This window comes from Macaca thibetana, chromosome 5 (genome assembly GCF_024542745.1).
Source record: "Macaca thibetana thibetana isolate TM-01 chromosome 5, ASM2454274v1, whole genome shotgun sequence".
NCBI lineage: Eukaryota > Metazoa > Chordata > Mammalia > Primates > Cercopithecidae > Macaca > Macaca thibetana.
This window is the reverse complement of record NC_065582.1, coordinates 94098779-94118573: the sequence shown is the minus strand read 5'-3', so window position 1 is coordinate 94118573 and position 19795 is coordinate 94098779. Positions and strand designations below refer to the sequence as shown.

Here is a 19795-nt window from a genome sequence, read left to right as displayed (position 1 = left end):
AGTAAATAAGTAAATACATAAATAAATAAATAGGGAAAGGTAGTGTAGTGTATTGGGAACATGAATGCTAAAGTCACACTGCATGGGTCAAAGAAATCCCAACTCTGCACTTGAGTAGGTCATGTCTGTGAGTTGTTTCCTTATCTTTAAAATGCAGGTATAGGCTGGGAGCGGTGGCTCATGAGGCTGAGGCGGGAGGATCCCTTGCGGTCAGGAGTTTGAGACCAGCCTGAGCAACCTAGTGAGACTGTCTCTACAAAATATTAAACAAAAATTAGCCCTGCCTGGTGGCACATGCCTTTATTCTCATTTACATGGGAGGCTGAGGTGGAAGGATCACTTGAACCCGCAAGTTCGAGTCTACAGTGAGCTGTGGTAGTGCCACTGCACGCCATCCTGGGTGAAAGAGGCAGAGACTTTTTCTCCAAAAAAAAAAAAAAAAAAAAATGCAGGTATAAATAAGTACCTACTTCATAGGGTTGTTAGTATTAAAAAAATTAATTAATACAAAGTGCCTACCATAGTCACTGGCACATAGTAGATAATCAGTAAATATTAGTAATTATCATTTTTCATTTGACCTTCCATAGCCTTTCATTATTCCTTTTTTTTTTTTTTTTTTTTTTTGAGACAGAGTCTGGCTCTGTCGCCCAGGCTGGAGAGCAGTGGCAGGATCTCAGCTCACTGCAAGCCCCGCCTCCCGGGTTCTTGCCACTCTCCTGCCTCAGCCTCCCGAGTAGCTGGGACTACAGGCGCCTGCCACCAAACCCGGCTAATTTTTTTGCATTTTTAGTAGAGACAGGGTTTCACCGTGTTAGCCAGGATGGTCTTGATCTCCTGACCTCGTGATCCGCCTCGGCCTCCCAAAGTGTTGGGATTACAGGCGTGAGCCACCGCGCCCGGCCGACTTTCGTTATTCTTAGGGTAAAGACCAATATCCTTAACATGACCCATAAAGTAGCCCCATTATTGGCCACTACTTGTTCTCCCCACTTTTTTCTTTTCCTGAATCATTTAAGCTCATTTTATTATCTCTCATGAAATGCTTATGATTAGCTCTCAGTGCTATCTTACTCATCTTCCCTTGTCTGATTGTTTTCTCTTGCTTCAGATTTGACCTCAGACGTATCTTAGCCGAATCTTTCCTGATATTCCCATCAGTTCCCAACACCTCCTTCCCCTGCCTAAGTTCAATGCTGTCGTTGGCTGTGTTCCTTATAGAATTTTAAAAGGATGATAATACAACTGGGTTGTTTTCTTTCACACCAGAGCATATTATAGACCCAGAATTGTTCTTAGCACATAGTAGGCAAAAGATAAATATTTGGTGGGTGAGTGTGTGAGGTAGTGAGTGAATTAGGAATGAACAAATTGCTCTATGCACACTTGGGTATTACACATATTAGGGTAAGTGCAGGTACCAGGTAATCCTGATACATGAGGTTAGACATTTCTTGTTGTTTTTGAAACTTGAGAAAATAAATGCTTCATTGTATGCAGGTGTACTTGAGAGCTACCCATATGTAGTGTGATGTTTGGTTTTGTTGATTAATTGTATTTTTAAAATATGTTTAAATTATCCTAAACGGATTAGATGTATTATTGTGCTTGAGATATGCTAATGTCTGAACATTGCCAGTCACTTCCCATTATACCTGAGGACTTACATGTTGTTGGCTTGAGCTGCTTTCCAAGGCTGTAGCAGGCACAGTTCTGCCTGTCTGCAGTGAGTATCAGCAGGTGATCACCCTGAGGCAATTGCCTGTAGGAAGCCACTGAGAAATAGGACAAGTTGGAAGCCAAGGCTTCTGCAAGAGCTTTACAAGTACAGATTTGTTTGGGGGTACAGATAACTTCCATTAGTTCTTTCATGATATGCTTATCTTCCTTATCTTCCTGCCATCCTTTTTCTTTCTTATACTGTCCAATTTTCTTCCCTGTCCTTTGAATGTTTTGTCTTACTTTTTCCTTCCTCCTCCAGCTTTGCATACTTGAAAACCCTCCTTTTTCCCCCTCCACCTCCCCTTAATTTTGAAAAGCCAAGGAAAGATTTTTTTTTTTTTCCTTTCAAACTCTTCAAGGTTTTTTTCTGGGAAGCCTTCTCTACAACTTTGACACAGGCGGTGAATAAACTCATCGGTATTAAACCCATTCAAAGACATTACACTCCTGTTTCACAAGGAGATTAGGGACTGGTGTAGAAAATCAAATTCTATAGTTTAGAACCTTATGAACTGGAACCAATAAAACAGTTCACCAGAATGGGAGTGTTTTATACTTTCTGGATCACTGATTGTCCAGTACAGAAAGTTCAGCATCACCAGCACTCAACAGTAGCAGCTCTTCCATATCTTACTCTAAAATGGAAATGGCAGTGCCTACTTTAGGTATTTCGATAACAGTAAATAAATAAATTTAATCAGTTCTTTCCTACTTGTTGAACCAAGTAGTTCTTAAGAATTAGGTTGTCATTAAAATTTCAGAGAAATCTGAATACTATGCAGTTTGTGTGTGTGTGTTTTTTTTTAATTTTGAAAATATCCTTCAAAGATAGGGAGTAGTGTTTTCACTTTGACAGGGCATTTGGCAACCATTAATTTATGTAGCTTCTGGGCTCTTTTAGGAAGAAATGCAGATTTTATTGGTTATATGAGTTATTTTTGGTTGTATAGAAAGGTGTAAAGATCTTCCATAAGGTGTTTTAAGTTTCCAAATAATAGTGTGGATTATCTATGGCAATTTTAAAATATAAATTTTACATTTATATTTACTGATTTATTTTTAATTAAAAAACATTTTCAAAGATGGGGTTAAGTAGCCCAGGCTGGCTTGAACTCTCGAGCTCAAGTGATTCTCCTGCCTCAGCCTCCCGAATAACTGGGATTACAAGCGTGTACTACCATGCCTGCCTTTAGCAGAATTTTTAAAAATATAAGATAGGGTGATTTGTTGACTGTTTTTTGAAAGCAGTGTGCACACAGTCTTCAGCTACAAAGTAATTCTCTATACATGCTAGCATTTTGTCTGAAATTTTCTTAAAGGAATCCATTTTGAAAAACTGAATGACCCTGTAATAAGCTTAACAAGTGTTTGGGATTGCAATAAATGATATCAGTTGGCAAAACTTTTTACACTGCAGTAACATTCTCTTTGGTAACAACCAAATGTGGTGTGAAAGATACAATAATATATTTTTAGATTCAAATTTAAATTGAAAACATTTATTAAGTGTAAATTTTGTAAAACTCTACAATTTAAAGATTCTGTTTTCTAAGACCATGCTAATTTGTATTCAAATGTAAGATTTCCAGCCATTTAGGAGTTATCTAAATAATTTTTTTCTATTGATGATAGTTAATCTGGTAATAATGAAAATGAAAATATCTGTGAATAAAGTGGTTTTCAGTAATATTTCTCTGTGTACATTCTAATCTTACTTCAGGAGAAATCTTCCTTAGGGAGCTACTTAAAGGGGATGACTGCTGGACGAGTGGAAGGACATTATGATAGTAATAACACAGATCCCCAGTGGAAACTAGGGCTGGTTAGGAAGTGGGAAGACAGAGATGCTGATGATACACTCAGGAGTTCCCTCACCATACAGATGGGAAGGGAGAGTGAATACACACCCCAGGGTCCTTGGACGAGTAGCCTGAAGCACAAATTATTTTTTACATGTTTTATTTGTCATATTAATTATAACTTTACATTATATTTCCTAATATACTTTAGTATAAAGCAAGAATTCCTTTTAAATCTTTGGAGTAAAATGAATAATCCAAAGTTGTTTAACCAGTGACTTCAGACACCTCTTTGTACCAGAAGATAAGTATAAAGAAGTCTTAAATAAATCTTAACCTACTGGGGTTTTTAGTAAAACTAACACATATTTGATGTATATAATAAATAGAACTCTGAAAAATATTTATTAAATACCATATCCTAGATAGATTTCTAGAAAACCATGGTTTTCATAAAATATTTTCCACTTTAAAGGTAAGTTATCCCTGATTCACTTTTATTTACAAGTACATACAATCTTTGTGATTAACCAGTTATTGGATACTAATAATCTTAGTAAAAACATCTGAAGATACTTTTTTTTTTTTCCCCTGAGACAGAGTCTCACTCTGTTGCCCAGGCTGGAGTGCAGTGGCCCAATCTCAGCTCACTGCAACCTCCAGAGGATACTTATTTTTTAACATGCTTTGTACCCAAAGGCCATTACATTTAGTCTGTGAATGTGTTTAGTAGCTGTAATTGAGCTGCAGGACAATTTGAAAACTAGAATTGAACTCTTAACCCCAGGTTTCCTCTGTGATAATTACAGGATGAAAAATAGCCAAGAGAAAACAAATCTATTTATCTTCATTAATAAAATGCCTCACAGTACTGTTTATTACTTTTAAAATATAATATTTTCATTTTACTTATACCTACACATACACACTGTATGTATGCATGTATGTATGTGTGCATGTTTTGTTGAATTAGCTGTTTAATACCCAGATTTCATGAAACAGGAATCATAAAAACTCGTAGTTATTTTCAAGTAATAATAGGACATACTCTCTGCCAGGCACTGTTTTAATGTTTTAAACATATAATTGCATTTAATATTTATATTAACTCTGAAAAAAAAAATCAAGGACCAGCATGATTAAATAACTTGCCCAAAATCCCATAGTAAAGACTCAAGCTGGTGAACCCACGCAGCCTGACTCTGACGTCCATGATCTTAACTACACATGGTATGGATTCCTACTTATTTTTATGAATAAAAAGGAAGCCTTTCTAGGTAAATCTATGGAAGTTTATTATCAAAACAATTTGTGGTGATAGTGTTCATAGATTTTCCTGGTTTGAAAGTGAACAGCCAGCCCTATGTTTGAGCTCTAGCATAGGAGCAGGCTGCTTCCCAGCTCACATCTGTGCTGTACCTTTTGAAGTCATGCTTCACTGCGTCTTTGATGTGTTTCTTCTGCCTTGGTTCCTTTCAGGTGTCTAACTTCAAATGAATGGTAATGGTTCCATTCTTCAGTGATAACATAATAGAACTGGAGTTCTTTTATTCTTGTTACATTGGTCATAATATGCTGCATTTTTATAGACCTTTATTTTAACTAATCAAAGTTTTGAGTTTCAAGATTTATCTTTTGGTTATTATTTTATGTTTAGTCTATTCAATGACAAATTAAATTTGAAACTTTAAAAGTTTTTGGAAACACTGCTGTATTCAAAAGAGGTGTGGTGAATAAATTTTATTTTTATTTTGACAGGCAATAATGGGGTGAAAAGCCTTACGAGCCATTTCCTCTGTTCTCATCGAGGTGCAGCTCACCTTCGCTTCCTTGATTTTGGGTACTCACCTCCTACTCTGGTCAGTTTCCTAGTGCACCTCCAGTTTTGTAGTAATAGTGAAGGATGACCTGGGGCTGCAATGCAACTCTATACCAGAAACTTCTAAGACATGTGAAATGTAAACATAACCTTTCTAAGTTTAGAGAAACAAAGAGTAGAATGATGGTCCCCAGGGGCTGGAGTATGGGGGGAAATGGGGAGATGTTGGTTAAAGGGTACAGGCTTTCAGCTAGAAGATGAATAAGTTCTAGAGATCTCATGTACAGCATGGGGACTATAGCTGATGATATGTATTGCGTACTTGAAATTTGCTAAAAGAATTTATCTTAATTGTTCTCATCACAAAAGCAGGTTAAAAAAGAAACTAATGTAGCCCTTCTATTCTGAATCATCTTTTTTTTTGATATGTGTGAATCTTCTGCGTCGACTCTTCTTCCACTGTGGCTTGCTCCTTCTTGTTGCCAGCTCCCTCTATTACAGATACAAGAAACAGAAACTAATCGTAAGGAAAGTGAATTAGTTGGGAGGATTCAGAGTGGCTCAAAGGAAGATTTAAACAATGAGGCCTTAGGATTAGAGCCAGTTGCCTGTTTATCTGAGTGTCTAGAGATCCTACAAGTGAATGACTTCCTCTGGTCAGCTTCTCTGCTCAAAATTACATTATCTGGGAGAAAGTGTGGGAGGATCCAAGACATTCCCCACCTGCCCCATTTCCATGCCAGAGGGATGGGTACTGTGTAGAGGAGCTTGAAGCAGAATACTAGAGAGGGGATATTGGCCAGGTCTCTTGGTCTCTGCTGTCTTCTTTATGTCTGCCTGACTTCCCTGCCTGTCCCCGCAGATTGTTTCACATGTAATATGGGCCATAGGCAGTTTAGTTTAATGCGGGATTTTGCTCTGGGAAAGAAAGATTCGCTGAAAATAGAAAGAAGTAGTGGCTCTGGATTTCAAATCAATTTCATATTGATCACTGGATAATTGTCAGTGAATCATGTTTTTCACTAATCAGGAGTGCAAATTAGTGAGATTAATGAATGTGACTGAGGAGATAATAGTGGGCCAGATCCTAGCAGCCAAATATTTTCACCCGGGTTCTTCTTCCAGGAAAATCCAGAGAAGAAAGAGGAAAAATTAAATTAGTAATACTGCTGGTTCTTCTGGGTTAGCTTCTTGTAAGCATTTCTCTGCCGTTACCCAATATGAAGAGAGCAAAATAGAGTATCAACACTAAAAGATGAGAAAAATCACAAAATGTTGATGATTAGAATTTTATAAAATAAATATATCATAGATTAAATATTTCATAGAAGTTTTAATTATATAATTTAAAGAGTAAATAATAGGGTAGAAAGTTATATAAGGGACTATTTTTAAAGCTATATTTGTATTTTTTTAAAATTTCAGTTCAATATCAGGTAGTTGAACTTTAAGGCAGTTCAGAATAAATGGTTAGGTTAGAAAAGGTGAGACTGACAATAACCACGGAAATTCTTAATTTAAGAATGGTCACTTTCAAAACTTGTAAAGAAATACGTATTTCTTTCAGTCACAACCTAAAATTTTTGTCTCTTGTTTATGTCTTCTGTTTAAACTTTGCAAAACCAGTTTTTAATTAAAATTCTAAATATAAGCAAATATTAGTATCTAGTCTATTTATGTGTATCCTTTAAGAAGAAATACTGAGTCAGGAAGTGTTATTATTTTGGCATAACAGAGGATCAGCCTATATAGGGAAGGAATTTGGAAGAATTATTTCTTCTCTAGTAATCTGTGTTAATATTTGTTACCTCATCAAGTATATTAAAAGTGTTAAAAATTTCAGTGGAACAGAATAGTTAAAACCATCCTGAGCAAAAATAACAAAACTGGGGGAATCACATTACCCGACTTCAAGTTATGCTACAGAGCTGTAGTAACCAAAACGGCATGGTACTGGCATGTAAAACAGATACACGTACCAGTCAAACAGAATAGAGAACCCAGAAGTAAATCCATATATCTATATATCTACAGTGAACTTGTTTTTGACAGGGGTGCCAAGAACACACATTGGGGAAAAGCCAGTCTGTTCAAGAAATGATGCTGGGAAAACTGGATGTCTATATGTGGAAGAATGAAACTAGAGTCTTATCTCTTATCATATATGTAATGGTTAATACTGAGTGTCATCTTGATTGGATTGAAGGATACAAGGTGTTGATCCTGGGTGTGTCTGTGGGGATGTTGCTAAAGGAGATTAACATTTGAGTCAGTGGGCTGGGAAAGACAGACTCACCCTTAATCTGGGTGGGCACAATCTAATCAACTGCCAGCACAGCTAGAATGTAAGCAGGCAGAAAAATGTGAAAAGGGAGACTGGCCTAGCCTTCCAGCTTACATTTTCTCCTGTGCTGAATCTTCCTGCCCTCGAACATCGGACTCCCAAGTTCTTCAGTTTTGGGACTCGGACTGGCTCTCCTTGCTCCTCAGCTTGCAGACAGGCTATTGTGGGACCTTGTGATTGTGTGAGTTGATACTTAATGAACTCCCTTTTATTTATATATATATGAATATATGTGTGTGTGTATATATATATTCCATTAGTTCTGTCCCTCTAGAGAACCCTGACTAATACAGTATATGAACATAAAATCAAAATAGATTAAAGACAAATCTAACACCCCAAACTATGAAACTACTCAAAGAAAACATTGGGTAAACTCTCCAGGACATAGGACCGGGCAAAAATTCTTGAGTAATACCCCACAAGCACAGGCAATCAAAGCAAAAATGGACAAATGGCATTATATCAAGTTACAAAGCTTCTGTACGGTAAACAGTCAACAAAGTGAAGAGACAACCTACAGAACGGGAGAAAATACTTGCAAACTACTCACCTGACAAGGAATAAATAACCAGAAAAGGGGCTCAAATACTGGGAAAAAGTCTAATCTGATCAAAAATGGGCAAAAAATCTGAAGAGACATTTCTCAAAAGACATACAAATGGCAAACAGGTAAGTAAAAAGGTGCTAGACATCACTGATCATCAGAGAAATGTAAATTAAAACTACAATGAGATATAATCTCACTCCAGTTAAAATGGCTTTTATCCAAAAAACAGGCAGTAACAAATGCTGTTGAGGATGTAGAGATAAGGGAATCCTTGTACCCTGTTCGTGTATGTGTAAATTAGCACAGCCACTATGGAAAACAGTATGAAGGTTCCTCACAAAAGTAAAAATAGGACTACCATCTGATCCAGCCATTCCTCTGCTAGGTATTTACCCAAAAGAAAGGAAATCAGTATATTGAATAGGTATTTGCCCTTTCATGTTTATTGCAGCACTGTTCACGATAGCCAAGATTTGGAAGCAACCGGAGGTGTCCATTACCAGATGAATGAATAAGGAAAATGTGGTACCGATACACAATGGAGTACTATTCAGCCATAAAAAACAATGAGACTGTTATTTGCTGCAACATACGTGGAACTGGAGGACATTATGTTAAATGAAATGAGCCAGGCACAGAAAGACAAACTTTGCATGTTCTTGCTCATTTGTGGGAGCTACAAATAAACTGGTGAAGATACAGAATAGAATGATGTTTACCTCTGGGTGGCAAGGTAGTGGGGTGAGATTGGGAGTGGGAAGTAAGGATGGGTAAAGGCTACAAAAATATACAGGATGAATAAGATCAATTTGATAGCATAATAGGATGATTGCAGCCAACAATAATTTATTGTACATTAAAAAAACTAAAGAGTGTAATTGGGTTTTTTTGTAACACGAAGAAATGATAAATGCTTAAGATATTGGTTACCTTATTTACCCTGACATGATTATTATGCATTGAGTGCCTGCATCAAAATATTTCATGTACCCCATAAATGTATACACTTCATATGTACCTACAAAAATTAAAAATTAGAAAAATTCAGGGAAGTAAGCATAAGAAATAATCCAATTTAATACAGGTGTAGTATTAGTAAGTAAATACAATTCTAGCCTATTATAGTTTTAGGATTCTATTAGGAATTAGAAGAAAAGGGAAGCTAGATTTCAGTTAAGCTCTTTCATTGAATCTATGAAAGACGTTTGTGGGGAATTAAAATTCATTGAACTGCTATAAGTAATAGTTCTTCATAATTAACCCCCCAACATGCCCAATTTACAGAAATGCAAATGGGGGATAAATGGTTATTTTAAAGAATTAATCACTGCTTTGACTTTCATGGTTTAGGAGTGAGGTACAATTCATTTTATATTGGGGGAAGACAATCCTGGTGAAGTGAACAGCAAGGGCAGATGACCCAAGGCAGCAATGTGCCCAGTGCGCTTAAAGACCAGCAACGAGGCCAGCGTGCCTGGAGTGGAAGGATCTAAGAGGAAACGAGTAAGAGGGAGTTCAGAGAGGTTAACAGGCACCAAGATCATGATTGGTCTTACAGACAGTCTTAAGGACTTTAGTTTTTATTTTTAGTGATATGGAAAGTCATTGGAATGTTTTGATCACATGAATAATATGAACTATCATTGGTGATTCTGGCGGCTGCGTGGAGAGGAATGTTAGGACAATGGGTGGGAGTGAGAGACCTGCTAGAAGCTACTGAAGCGATTCCAGGGTGGCAGGGGTGGAGCTGATGAGAAAAGGTAAAATTCAGGATGTATTTAAAGGACAAATAGAAAGGATTTGAATTAGATGTAGGGAGTAAATGAGAGGGAGGCATCCAGAACAATTCCAAAGATTTTTCCAGATGACATGATGGAGTTCCCATTCATAAGGCTGAGAGGGACTGAGAGGTGAAGGCATGGGTGAAACCAGGAATTCATTTTTAGATACGCTGAGATATCAAAATGGATATTGGAGGCTGGAGTTCAGGCTGGCTCCAGATAAAAATTTGAGTTTTGTTAATACATAGGTTTTACCTAAAGCTGCTAAGTGGTACAAGACCATGTAGGTGTAGGGAGTGAATGTAGATAGAAAGCAATATGAGAACTGAGCTCAGAACACTCCAAGGTTTGAAAGTTGGGGAAATAAATGAGCAAAGGCGAATGAGAAAAAGCGAGGTATAGGAAAATCAGGAGTACATGTGTGTCCTGGCAGCCATGTGATGCAAGTATTTGAAAGAGAAGGAATTGATAACCTCAGTTAAGTCCTGTTTAAAGTTCAGCAACTTGGAGAGTCAATGGATGCCCTTGAGAAAAGCAAGTTGGAGTGTCCAGGGACGCCTGATTGGGTTGGTTTCAGTAGAGGTCAAGGCAGGGGAACGAAGTATAGGCAGCAGATTTAGACTGTTCTCTTGAGGAAAAAGGGAGCTGAGAAATTAGTGGCAGCTGGAATAGGAAATGAGGTCAAGAGAGTTTTCTTTGTTGTTGTTTTCAATTTTATTTTTTAAAATTAAAGTAAATACATCATGGGAATGATCTAGTAGAAGAGAGAAGGGGAAACTGCTGTAGTGCTGTGCTTGAGTTGGCCAGAGAAGACGGGATCTCATACAAAAACAGGGGCATGGGGATGGGCTCAGGTAGGTACCTAGCCTGTTTATCCAGTTGAGGGAAAGCAGAGAGTACATCTGGCCACAGATGCAGTTTGGTAATTAGATGTGGTGGGGCATAATAAGGTAGGAGGGGTTTTTTGGTTTATGTGTGTGTGTTTGTTTTAGTTTCTGTGAGCTGTCCTAAACAGAGGACTGAGGAGTGTGGGAACAAGAAGTAAGGAATGGCTAGGAGAGAAGGCGCTTTTAGAAATTAAGTACAGGCTAGTGCTCAGTGATTTTCCTAGACCAGCTATTGCCTGTGCTAGGATCTACTATATTCTCCCTCTGTTTGTTCCAACCCTTCATTTTACAGTGCTTACAGGATTGCCTCAGACTTGCTTTTTTCCCTTCCTCCCAGTTCTTGTTGATGCCATTCCTTCAGCCTCCCACAGCACCATGGACACGGGGCTCTTGTGTGCAGTGGGCTTTGACTAAAGAGTTGAGACAATGGAGGGAGATTACAACATAATCCTTCCTGCCCTTATTTTTTTAATCCTTTTCCTCATGCTTCAGAGCAGGGGCTCTTCCTTTTTTGTGCCATGGATCCCTTTGGCAGTCTAGGGAAACCTAGGACTGCCTCTTCAAGGTAATTTTTAAATGAAAAAGAAAAAAATGTATATATATAGCATTACAAAGGAAATTAATGAATAGAATACAGTTTTCAAAAATATAAAAAGCACAATTGTGCTATAATCATGTGTCTTTATGATGTGTGAAACAAAGTCTAGTGGCAGGTCGCGTGACTGTGTTATTTTCAAAGTAGTAATGTAAACAATCTTTCAAGATATCTGTAACAGCTGAGATATGTGAAAATGTTTGTGATTTCCACCGGTGGCAAGGTCACAGGTATTGGTAATTGTACTGTGATTTGTTGCCTATATTCATAAAGAAACGCTAGATCTTAGTTAAATGTTCATAAAAATAGAAAATCTTTTTCCCATCGAATTTCTATCCTTCATTCTGTGCATGAATCTTTTTGGCATCTGTGGTCTTCAGGTTAATGACCCCTACCTCAGTGGTACCTCTGAGTATACCGCTCTTGTCCAAGACTGGATCCTACTACCTGTGGTCTGGCCTCCTACGCCCTCCTCACCAGCCCCATTTTCTTCGAAACTTACTCCAAACAGATATCCCAGATTGTTCTTGTATCTTAAATCTCTCTCTCCATGGGTCCTTTTCTTTTCTTCTTGGAATATGCTTGGATTTGTGTTCTTTCTTCCACTTCCCAGGAGGGCAATAAATAGACTTGCTTGTGTGGCTGTGGCTAGTGCAATGACTGGCATGTGCCCTGTAAATGTTTACTACTTGTAGAAGGTACTCACTAAACGTTTATTAGGTAAATAAACAGATACTTCTGTTTCCACTGGGAATTTTCAGGTTTTTTTTTTTTTTTCCAATTAGAGAATGTTATAAATGTCTTCCTGCTGGAAAGGGGAAAATGCTCATAAGAATTATTTCCCATCATGTAAGCCCCTTTGGTAAACACAGGAGAGTCTGCAAATTTCATCAGTCAAACCATGAAAGTTAATGTCCTCGTAGAGGGGTATACTAGATTTCCAAATGTAAGTAATTTTGATAAGAAAACTGAGAGTGACTCTTTGTCAAACCAGTTCATTGGTTTCTATGAAAGTCTGGTGACAAAAATAATTTTGAGTGAGTTATAACTTGTTGGACTTTGGAATTAAAAATATAGTTAATCTCTATTTATTTAAATGACATGTTAAAAATATAGTTCTGATTTGAATTTTGCAGTGGATGCTAAGTAGACACATGTATCTTAGAGAAAAAGGATAGGATTCAATGACCTATTCCTAACTTCCAAGAAGTTAGTTTTGGAGAAGTGTTGGCTATTAGTATTAGAGCATGTTTTTATCCTTGACATGGATTTACTTTTAGTCTATAATAATTTTAAAAAGTATTTACTTTTCTTGTAGTCCAGTAACTGATATTCTTTGAACACATACCTCTAATTTATGCAGCTATTAATCATATTTTATCTTATAATATTTGTTGTTATTTTCTGTTCTTTATTGGAAGCTCACTTGAAATTTTATATTTATATATTTATGCAAACATAAAGGAGTCAGTTGAGATCATTATAAAACATATAGGTTAATGCTTGGCACGTGGTAAACACTATACAAATAAAATAAGGAATCACAACCATGCATATACACAAATATTTATTGTTTCCAACCAGATTTAAAACTGTAAACTCTACGAGTTATGAAGACCTTGTTTGTCCTGTACATCTTCGTACATTCAGTGCCTGGCATAATGTAGGCTCATAGTGTGTTATCAGTAATTGTTTGTTGCGTGAATGTAAGCCACCGAAGAGCAGTGGCTGTGTGGTTTGGAAATAAAGATGGTGGAAGATAAGAGATTATTCAGGTAACTCGTGCTAAAGGGGCAAACACATTTTCCCTTACCTATTTGTATTCAGTGCAGTTAGTATTTCTTACATATACAAACTGAGTGTAGTTACTACAAGTGGATTAGGTGTAAGGAGGTACAGTATTCAGCTGGGACACACTAGCATAGCTGTCTTCGTTCTTTAGGGCCAGCCTCCATTCTTCTTAGATGTGTACAGGCATATCAGTTGAACAACATTTTGAATATAATCTGTGGTTTTAAGTGAATATTTGGAAGAAAAGTTATTAAACTGTAGAGATAGGAAAACATATATGTATACACACATATGGACATTACTCTGTCTAATTTTAAGGAATGATGGAAATTTTAGATATAATTAACCATTGCCATTTATAGATCAAAAAATATATAAATTGATAAGCTATATTTTAATATTACTAAAATAAGATACTTTTACAATTAAGATCTCGCTTTTTCTAGTTCCAAATGGGTGTCGTGGTAACAAAAGTACATTATTGGTTTTCTTACATTTGTGTCCTTGCCCGTTCATTAGGGATTTCGATGTTTTACAGGGTCATGAAAATTAATCAGTAGCATTTTCTTCTTGCAATGGCAAGCACCCACATTAAAATTATTGCATTCCATGTAACTTATCTTTTGATATCACTGTCTTATTTCTCCTCCTTAAAGAAAAGGCAGACCAACTACTAGACTATATATAAGGTAATTTTATACTTGCCAATTGATCTTCCCTGGGGAGCTACTGTAGTTTTTATAAATAGCTTGCTGACTTCGAAGAAGCATATTTCTGTTCTTAGGAACTCATCTGGAAAGAACATTTCTTTGGGGGATATGGAGACCATGTGTGGAATTCCAGCTACAAGAAAAATTCTGGGATTTAGACAAAGAAATATTAGGTGGTTAAAATTGAAAGTCTTTTTGTGAAAAATTGGTTTGCCCTTAATGGCCATATTTTATGTTCTTAGAACCTAATATATTGTGGATTCGTGGTCCCCAGCCTAGAGTTTCCAGACTCCGGGGACCTGCAAACCTAGATTGGTATCACTGATTATATTGTCTTGGTCAAAGTACTAACTTGAAATTGTATGTGTTTAATTTATTAAAAATGAGCAAATGTTTATTACTTAAAATGTTTACTACTTAAAAAAGCAACTCGTTTATTTACTAAATTTTTCATAGCATGGAGTTCATGAAGTGAAAATGAAAAGTTGCTTTGGGAAAGACTCATGCCGGTTTGAAGCTTGACCTACATGTGTGATTGCTACCTCCAGAGACTTTAATTTATTGAAATACTGTGTCCAGTTGTAAAGCTAAGAATACAAACCACTTAAGTGAATTTTACTTTACAGTGAATATCAAAGATTGAACTATTTTTTATCCCAAATTAAAATTTCTGATCAAAGATGCAGGCGGTTTTATGGCAGTTCATAAAATACCATATTCTCTCCATGAGGATAATATGTATGGAGGCTATATCTTTTATATAGTATTATCTTTAATGTAATGAATGATAGTGAATTCATAAGTAAAGTAACTTTTATTGTTTTTGGATTAAGAGATATTCAAAATAAGCTTTGTTGTTTTCAAGACTAATGTTGTTTTTTGTTTCTTTTAAAAATTTATTTAGGGGGAGGGGAGGAAGAGCAGGTCATGGTTAGACTAGCAGCACATGCCACCATCAAACTTCAGACACTCTCTGAAGGTGTTTCACACCTCACCCTCCATTTCTCCAAATCACTGTAAAAGCACTAAACCTGAAGATTGAATTCAGTATGAATTCAACATTTTGAAATTTAAACATAATAAATGAATAATTATAGAATTGCTCCAATTTTCAGTCCAATTTGATTTTTAAGAAAACTTTACTTATCTCATTCTTAAATGGCTTAGAAATATTGACCAGAAATTTCTCAGTCATTCCAGTGATTTTACAGCCTTTTTCTTCAGGATGCTGATCAGAGTACTTAACCTACGTTCCTCTTACTGCAAGTTAAACTTATTTCCTGTTCAATCTGTAGTTGAAGGAAAGTAACAGTTTTGAGTTATTTGCATTTCCCCTGGGCTGTCTTCATATATTTAAGGACTACTGTGAAGCTCTGTATTCCTTCTAGCATGCCCCAAGATGCCTCATCTACTGAATAAGTCCTTTAGTATCCTGGAATGATAAAAAGTGGACATGAGGTTCTACTGTAATTGTACCCTAATATAAAGGAGAAATTATATGAAAATAATTTTATAAAAACGTTTAAGAAGTGCATTTTCAAAAATAATGAATTTGAATATGGAAATATGTGGACACAATTATAATAAGAATAATGAAGTAGATAGATTCTTGTACTCATATGTAGCATCACTGTGAACACCAGAGTTACAAATGCAGGCTGAAAAAGGTTTGTTGTATCAGTGACTCAGAAATAACAAGGGGTATTGAGATTGTGGAGGCAAGTTTTTGATAATGGTGACAAGACTCTGAACAAAACAAATCTCTTGATTTACATAGTTTGTTGCCTTCTTGGAATCTAGTGTGTATTTAAAATCTTTGATAAATACTATGTGTTTATATATAAAATACAGTAAGGTTCTAGACTGAGATAATTATAAACATATTTTTCACTCTCATCAGTCTCCAGCCATTCACTGAAGAGTCGTGAGGGACCCTGGAAAATTCTTTGTTTGGGACACTGTCCTGTATTGCAGTAAACCTAGCAAGCCTATTCTTGGCCCGTGAAAAGAAAGACATGCTCCCTAGTCATTGTGCAAGCCAAAAATGCGATAACTTATTTTCAGGAAAAGCTACTCTTTACGTGATCCCCTTGAGAACCTCTGCTCTAGGGTAAGCTTTTGAACTTGAGGTCTATTTTCTAAAGCATCAGTATTTTTATTTTTTCCTTCTCGGTAGTCTATTCAGTTATCTGTTATACTGAAATGTAATCAATAAGGACAAAGGATTCACATTCCTTGTGAATCCATATTCACATATCCCAGAATATGCCTAACATATATTGGATAGCACCAACTATAATAATCTAGGTGCAAAAAGATTGTAAACAAATTATCAGTTGCTAACGAACCCCTGTGGATGATTACTAAAAAGAACCTTTAGTCTTCTTTAAAGGATCCTTCTTTAAAGGAATTCTGGTTCATATTGAGTATTTTATTTTATAATATGTGGGGGGATAAGAACACCAAACATTTATAGAGCACTTATCTGACAGTTATTATGTTACTTGCCTTCTCTCTCATTTTTAAGTCTGATAACCATCTGATGAAGCAAGCATTATTAATATCTTCGTTTGATAGAAAAGAAATCAGAGCCATACAGAGGTTAATTATCTTGCTCAAGGTCACACAGCTATTAAATAGTAGAGCCAGGATTTAAACTCAGGTTTCTCGGACTCTACCTCATTTGCTCTAAATTGCAATGGTGTGCAGGTGAATCTTTTCAGATGGTTTTCATCACTATTAAAATTAAAATGTGTCTAACATAGATCTTCAGAGAAACTCTTCCCATCTCTTTTAAAATAACATAACATGTACGTAACAAAAATATGGGATAATTAAAACTCTGAAGACAGAAGATAGTGCTTATTTTTGTTAATCACCTTCAACTTCAACTAAAGGGAAAGGCTGTTTCTCAGTCTTCTGGTTCCAGTTACCACTGAAGAAAAGGAATGTGCATTGCTGCCACTAGTGATATTTGTGACTTCTAGATAAACAGTGCCTTCTAGTCTCCTATGTGTTCTCCTTTTCAACGTTAATAAATTTATTTAAAATAAAGTTATTTGAGTTAATCAAATGAGTGCTTGTGCTTGGAAGTGAAATAATCAGATTTTTACTTATATTTAAATTTTAGAGAGGTCCAATTTGATTATTCCACACTGTATATGTTTATTGAAACATCACTATGTGCCCCATAAATGTGTACAATTTGTATTTGTCAAAATAAAATAAAATAAAACTTCAAATAACTTTGCAGTTGTTGACACAGCCTCTTCCAGTTTTCTGCTAAAAGACCAGTGAAGGCCCAGGGGGAAGATGACAACAAAAAAGACTGACAATTGCTAGAAATTTTGATGCATTTCTTTCACCTATAAGGAGCTGGACTGGGAAAAAAACAGATTGTCTCATGAAAAAGAAAACCCAGCTATCCAAAGTAAGAAATGTAGAGGTAGTTTTTGTTGTTATTGTTGTTGTTTTATAACGTCTGCTGCTTGCTCAGAGACCCATGATCTTTTAACGGCTAGAAAACCGGGCAGCCCTCCATCTGCTGCAGGGGTGCTGTTTTTCTGAGGAAGCTATAGCATTACCATCACTCATGCTGCCTCCTGACCTCCTGTTCTGTGTGTCTCCATTCTCTTCTTATGTCTTGCTCCATCCAGCCAGCAGCTGTAAGTCATAGAAAGTAGCAAGAACCTGGGAGATGGGGAGCAGCTGACTACTGCATCCTGAAAGGAAGGGGTTTCCTCCTGTAAAAGGCTCAAGATGGGGACAGAGAACTCAATGGTAGGCATTTTAGTTTTCAAGTGTTCCTTTTGCTGATTAACAATGTGTAAGAAGAAGGTCCTGCTGCGGTCCAGAAGATCAGCTTTAAATGAATATATCACAGTCACTGAGAACTGGGCTTCTGACTCTTCACATCTTTCTCCGTTCTTGCTATAGCATTGAAAAGGGATGTCTATAATCATCTAAGGTCATAATGAACAGGCCAAACCTTCTGTTTGGTGGTAGATGCCATCATCATTACAGAAAGGCAATAGAAAGGTTCCAAACAACTTGGGACCTAATTTAAGAAAACTATGCCAGGTGAGGGCTTATCATCCTAAAGATGCAAGAGGAAAGCACATGTTTTGAAATTTATAATGACTGGAACACTTAGAAAACAGTGTAGCATAACAGAAGGTAGAAGATAAGATATTTATGAAACTTCAGCAAAGAGCCCTGAGGAGAACAAACTGCTTCTCTAAAGGTTTGGGAAGATTGCAAGGAACACTAAAACAAGGTGGGACTCAGATCTGCAGAGGGGGCAAGAAAGAATTCATGTTTTTAAAAACTAAGTGAAGTAAAGAGTATGCTTCAGGAACTCTTTCAGATCTCAAGAGAAGGATCAAGAAATGAAATGAGTGAGATCAAAAAGTATGGAGGAGATAACTGAAATCCAGTCTGAGGAAGGATAAATGCAGATGGCTGATAAAATATGAAAAAAATACAGCCTTACTCTTATGCAAAGAAATGCAAATTAAAATAAATTAACAAGTAAGAAAATGTGCCATATTAACAAATATTTAAACAAATGACAACATACTTTTGATGCAAGTTCAGTGAAAAGGTGCTACGTGAAATGTGTAGCCATTTAGGCAGTTTCGTACCATTTTCTGTAGAAGGTTAGCACTTTATCCTTAGTGCATAGTTACACACATATAATAAGATTTATATAAAATGACAACAGAATTTGGAAAGAATCTAGTGAACTATATTTAGATGTAATAATTTACGACCTTAAAATCATGGTTTAAAAAAATTTTATATAAGAATATCCTTCCAATATAATGTACTTTATACATTTCCCAAGCTGGAAGCTAACAGATGAACAAGGAAAATAAATATATTAATTAGGAAATAAATTTTGGAAACTGCTTGCTACCCAGATTTATTATAACTTACTTCCCAGGTCATTTATTATTACTTGAAAAAGCGTAAGAAGTGTTAGCTCATTACAGGTTCTGAGATGTCCTCAAAAAGACATTTGTTAAATTTGCTTAAACCTATTTTAAACAATAGAACACTTTTTTTTAGTGGAATAGATACTAATATCTCCCAGAATGTTCTTCAAATATCAGTTTAGAAAACAATGTGTTAATGAAAAAAATATGTATTTTTGAAAAACATATGTTTATGTAAAATGGAAGTAAATACACCAAATAATTTAAAATGATCTCTGAATAGAATTGTTTTATGCTTGAATGTAACTCCTGAATTTTCCTCAACAAGAATTTCAATAGAAATGCAATGCTTTTATTATAAAAATATATAGCAGGTAAAAAATATGGAAAATAAATTTGGCTATAAAATTTAGTCATTAGAAGATGTAAAATGGAACCATTCTTCTGATGGAATTCATACCATAATTTTTTTCTATTACAGAATTTTGGATTAGGCATTTATTTTAAAATATGGCAAGAGATATTTTGACCAAATTTTTAGTGGTACACATGAGTTAGTTTCTCTTGAACTATAAATTAGTTCAAATAGACCAAAAAATGGAAAGAGTTATCTTGAGTTAAAGAAGAGTGAAAATAGTTGTTTTCATTTTGTTTTAATCAAAGAACTGAATATAACTCTTCTTATTTGTATTAATTGTAATCAAATGAAAAATGGGACAGGTAGGTTAGTTGCTGTTGATGGCTGAAGGGCATGGGTGTGTGGATGTATATGTGTGTTTAAACTTTGTAACTTCTACTTCATTTTTAATACATCAAAGTGAAAGACGCTGTAATCCTATCTCCTCAGTCTTTCTCCACCC

At 35.9% G+C, this 19795-nt stretch overlaps 1 protein-coding gene across 7 annotated transcripts in view; it reads left to right on the top strand.

Annotated features, from left to right (window-relative positions):
* BMPR1B (bone morphogenetic protein receptor type 1B) overlaps positions 1-19795 on the top strand; it is a 396435-nt gene that overhangs the window by 72907 nt on the left and 303733 nt on the right. For 3 of the 7 annotated variants that reach the window (XM_050791850.1, XM_050791847.1, XM_050791853.1), the window contains exon 1: positions 14823-17778. The exons of 2 other annotated variants lie outside the window; for them this stretch is intronic. The gene's annotated coding sequence lies outside the window, so the exon portion shown is untranslated. Of the gene's footprint in view, positions 1-14822; positions 17779-19795 lie in introns of those variants that run through there. 2 more of the 7 variants (XM_050791848.1, XM_050791849.1) reach the window with 2 other exon arrangements.